The following is a 5,339-nucleotide window of genomic DNA, read 5'->3' as shown; positions in this document are numbered from 1 at the left end:
ACGGGGTGTGAAGGAAAAGATTATGGCTCCTGATCCCTGGGGCCATTCGGATCAGGTCCCCTATGTCATGGCCTGGCAAGATCTAGTGGAAAATCCGCCTAAGTGGTTAAAACCTTTCGTTCACAAACTTCCTAGTTCTTCCAATTCACAGGTCCTGGTGATGGAGACCCCCCCCCAGAAGAAACCAAAAAGAAAGAGGACCCAAAACCAGTCCTTCAGGAATCATCTTATCCAAACCTGATGGATCTAGAAACGGAGATGAGGCCTCCGCCATATGTGCCCCCCTTGCAATTCTCTCCGAGGAGAGAAGCTCCCACGGGTGAACCGAGAGGATTAAGAGGGCCAACGGGAACCGACCGTGAGGGGGGGCCAGCACTGGGGACCCGGGGGAGAACTAGGGGTGATAGGCGTGGACAAGACTCTGGGGACCCAGAGTTACCTTCATCTACTGTTCAGGCGCTCCCCGTCCGAGTGGGACCAGCTAACCCGAACGGAGAGCGAACCTATCAGTACTGGCCTTTTTCCACGAGTGACCTGTATAATTAGAAAACCCAGAACCCTCCTTTCTCAGAGAAACCCCAAGGCCTCATTGACCTCTTAGATTCCATTTTGTTCACTCACAACCCCACCTGGGATGACTGTCAACAGCTGTTGCAGGTGCTCTTCACCACAGAAGAACGGGAGCGAATTCTGGCAGAGGCACGGAAATGGGTCCCGGGGGTCGACGGGAGACCAACCGCCCAGCCTCATCTCGTGGATGAGGGGTTTCCTCTGTTGCGGCCTAACTGGGATTTTGAGCGAGCAGAAGGTAGGGAGCGTCTCCGAGTGTACCGCCAGACTCTAATGGCTGGACTGCAGGCCGCAGCTAGAAAGCCGACAAATTTGGCGAAGGTAAATTTAGTAAGGCAAGAGCCCACTGAGAGCCCTTCAACCTTCCTAGAGAGGCTGATGGAAGCTTTTAGGCAATATACACCTATGGACCCCCAGGCTGAGGAGTCACGCACTGCAGTTCTGTTAGTGTTTGTAAATCAGGCAGCCCCAGATATTAGGAAGAAATTACAAAAGATAGAGGGATTGGGAGAACAGACAATACAAGATTTACTGAAAGCAGCTGAAAAGGTATTTAATAATAGAGAGACCCCAGAAGAAAGGGAAGAGCGAATTCGACGGGAGGAAAGGGAATTAGCTGAAAAGATCAGGAAGGAAGATAGGGAACATAGGGCAAAGGAAAACCGGAAGAACCAGAGGGAGCTAGTCCAGATTCTTTTTGTGGGAATGAAGGCCGGAACAGAATTGAGGGAGCCTCGAGACCCCCAGATGGGAGAAAAAGAGAGATCAAAAAGGCAGGCCCTAAAAAAGATCAGTGCGCTTACTGCAAAGAACAGGGGCACTGGAAAAACGAGTGCCCTAAGAGGGACCTGAAGAGAGGAACAACCCAGAGAGAGAGAATCTCCCCTGGAACTCGAGTTCTATATGCGGAGGAAGACAGTGACTAGGGGAGTCAAGACTCGGCACCCCTCTCCGAGTCCTGGGTAACCATACATGTGGAGGGGAAACCCGTTGGCTTCATGGTAGATACTGGCGCCCAACACTCTGTTTTAAATAAAAAACTGGGACCAATGTCTAAGAAAACCAGCTTAGTGCAAGGAGCCATGCGGACAAAAAGATATTGTTAGACTACAGAACGAAAAGTAAATCTGGGGGCCCACCAGGTGTCCCATTCGTTTTTAGTGATACCAGAATGCCCAGCCCCTCTACTTGGAAGAGACCTGTTGACTAAAGTTAATGCTCAGATCCATTTTGACCCTGGGGGAATGTCAGTCACAGATGGACTTGGACAGCCGATACATGTCTTATCCCTAGCTTTAAGAGATGAATACAGACTTTTTGCACCTAAGCCCTCAGAGGTCATAGCACCAGATGTACAACCGTGGGTCCATAAATACCCATTGGCCTGGGCAGAAATGGCAAGAATGGGACGGGCCAAACAGAGACATCCGGTCGTCATCGAGCTAAAGGCCGAGGCAATTCCTGTGAGGGTGAGACAGTGCTCGGCGGGGGATCACTCCCCACATTCGACGGCTCATGGATGCCGGAATTCTCAAGCGGTGCCAATCCCCTTGGAACACCCCCTGACTGCTGGTGAAGAAGCCAGGGGGGACAGATTACAGACCTGTCCAAGACCTACGAGAAGTCAACAAACGGGTGAGTGACATACACCCTACTGTCCCTAACCCGTATACCCTCCTGAGCAGTTTACTGCCTGAGTACACTTGGTACACCGTGTTAGACTTGAAAGATGCTTTTTTTCAGCCTACCCCTGGCGGCCCAGAGCCAGGAAATATTTGCCTTTGAGTAGACTGAGGGGGAAGGCCAACCGGTGGTACAATTAACTTGGACCCGCTTCCCACAGGGGTTCAAGAACTCCCCTACCTTGTTTAATGAGGCTTTGAGTGAGGACCTCTACAAATATCGGACTCGCCACCCAGAGGTCATCCTGCTGCAATATGTGGATGACCTTATGTTGGCTGGAACCACAGAGGAGGCATGCAGCCGTGCCACCAGGGACCTCTTACAGACCCTAGACACCTTGGGGTATCACGCTAGCGCAAAGAAGGCACAAATAGCCTGGCAAGAGGTCACCTATTTGGGGTATAAGATCAGGCAGGGGCAAAGGTGGTTAACCCAGGCCAAGAAGGAAACAATATTGCAGATACCAGAGCCCAAGACCCCCCGCCAGGTGAGAGTGTTTCTGGGGACTGTTGGATATTGCAGACTGTGGATCATGGGGTTTGCTGAGAAGGCCCGGCCCTTGCATGAGGGAAGTAAAGAGACCCCAAACTGGACTTGGACTGAGCCAATTAAACAGGCTTTCCAGACACTCAGACGGGCCCTAATAGAAGCCCCAGCCCTTGCCCTGCCTAACCCAAATAAGCCATTCCAACTGTTTGTAGATGAAAAGCAAAGAATAGGAAAGGGGGTCTTGACGCAACAATGGGGACCATGAAAGCGGCCGGTGGCATACCTTTCGAAGCGATTACACCCGGTGGCCGCTGGGTGGCCCCCTTGCCTTTGCATCATTGCAGCCACTGCCCTCCTCGTCCGCGACGCTGACAAGTTGACTTATGGACAGCAACTCTTGGTTTACACCCCCCACGCCATAGAAGGGGTTTTAAAGCAGCCGCCGGGTAAGTGGATCTCCAATGCCCGCTTGACACATTACCAGGCCTTGCTGCTTGATGCCCCACGGGTGCGTTTTCAGACCCCTTGCTTCCTGAATCCAGCCACGCTCCTACATAACCCAGAGAAAGACCGCCCTCTCCATGATTGCAGTGAGATACTGGCTGAGGCCCTGGCGGCACGAAAAGACTTAACTGATGTACCCCTAAACAACAGTGAGCTAGTATGGTTCACTGATGGGAACAGCTATGTAAAAGATGGGCAAAGGAAGGCGGGAGCCGCCATAGTTGATGATTCAGGACAGACGATATGGGCTAAGACACTTCCCCCAAACACTTCTGCGCAAAAAGCAGAGTTGACTGCCCTAATACAGGCTCTGGAGCAAGCCAAAGGGAAGAGAGTCACCATTTTTACTGACAGCCGATATGCTTTCAGCACTGCCAATATTCAAGGTCCAATATACCAAGAAAGGTGATTTCGGACGGCTGAGGGAAAAGAGGTAAAAAATTTGCCCGAGATTCGCAGGCTCCTGGAAGCTGTCCAGCTGCCCTGGGCAGTAGCAATAGTACATGTCCCCGGTCACCAGAAAGGAGAAGACCTTAAGGCGCGGGGCAATCGTGCCGCTGATGCAGCCGCTCGGGAAGCGGCCAGCTGGGACTACACCGCCCCCATATTAGCCGTGGGACTTCCACCTCCTGGCATGGGGACTTTGCCACCAGTTCCCAAATTCCCTCCCTGATCTTGCCTGGATCAACGAGGATACCACCCTCCAGAAGGATGACAAAGATGGATGGTACTGAGACTAAAACAACAACCTGATATTGCCTGCCATCCTGGGTCGTCACCTGTGTGAACACCTGCACACAACTACACACCTGGGAGAGAAAAAGACCTTAACACTTCTCCAGACAGCCTGCCTGAGGTTCCCTTGACAAAATGCAACTGTATGAGAGATAATCCAGGCTTGCAAAGCGTGCCAGCTGATGAGGACAGGGAAAAAGCAGCACACGGGAACAAGGTACCAAGGGGAAGAGCCAGGGCAACACTGGGAGATAGATTTCACTGAGGTAAGGCCAGGCAAGTACGGGTATCGCTATCTGTTGGTTCTGGTAGATACCTTCTCGGGATGGGTGGAAGCCTTCCCCACTAAGGGAGAGGCAGCAATAGTGGTCGCTAAAAAGATCTTAGAGGAGATAGTGCCTAGGTATGGGCTGCCAGTGACTATGGGCTCTGATAACAGACCTGCCTTTGTGAGCCAGATTGTACAAGGGCTGGCCCAAGCTCTGGGGACAAAATGGAAGTTACATTGTGAATATAATCCCCAGAGCTCAGAACAGGATGAAAAAATGAATCGGACCCTAAAAAAAACTTTGACAAAGTTGCAACAGAGACTGGCAGGGACTGGGTGACCCTCCTTCCCTTCGCACTCTTCGGGTGCGTAACACCCCTTATAAGCTGAATCTTACCCCTTTTGAGATTCTGTATGGAAGACCCCCCTCCTGTGTGTCCTATTTTCAAGAGAAAATGCCTGCCACCCCCTACTTTGGGACAATTCCAGCAAACTCTGATGGCATTAAGTAAGGTGCATAACCATGTTTGGAAATTGATTCGAGAGATACACAAGGGTCAAAGTAAGGGGGCCATCCCCTCACATAATATTGGCCCAGGTGATTGGGTTTGGGTAAAACGGCACCAATCTAAAGTATTAAAACCTAGATGGAAAGGCCCTTATGTTGTTCTCCTTACCACTCCTACCGCTGTTAAGGTCGACAGGATTGGACCCTGGGTTCACTGCAATGACGTGTGGCAAGCCACTCCGGAAGAACAGGAAAAAGCGCGAGCAGAATGGAAGGCGAGTCCTCACCCGTCAAATCCTTTGAAGCTGAAACTCGTCCGCCAGGAGGCCTCCTAATTCTCCTGCTGATGGCAGCTCTCATCGACCCAGGAACGACCAGTCACAACCCCCATCATCCGGTTAACATGACTTGGGTGGTCTACAACCCTGAGACCGGAGAACTACTTAATTCGAGTTCCAACGTAGCCCCCAAAGACACATGGTGGCCCGTATTGACCTTTGATTTGTGCATACTGGCGGCCGACGGTAACGGCTTTGGTCCCCACCAACTGACCGACTTTTTTGCTCATGGCTTCTATGGCTT

At 51.5% G+C, this 5,339-nt stretch overlaps 1 pseudogene; it reads left to right on the top strand.

Annotated features, from left to right (window-relative positions):
- Nucleotides 1-465: 465 nt before the first annotated feature.
- On the top strand, nt 466-4,993 carry LOC122454907 (annotated as a pseudogene).
- The last annotated feature ends 346 nt before the right edge of the window (nt 4,994-5,339 follow it).

Source organism: Cervus canadensis, chromosome 17 (assembly GCF_019320065.1).
Source record: "Cervus canadensis isolate Bull #8, Minnesota chromosome 17, ASM1932006v1, whole genome shotgun sequence".
NCBI classification, from domain to species: domain Eukaryota; kingdom Metazoa; phylum Chordata; class Mammalia; order Artiodactyla; family Cervidae; genus Cervus; species Cervus canadensis.
The sequence above is the reverse complement of the archived record's forward strand: the minus strand, read 5'-3'. Positions and strand labels throughout refer to the sequence as shown.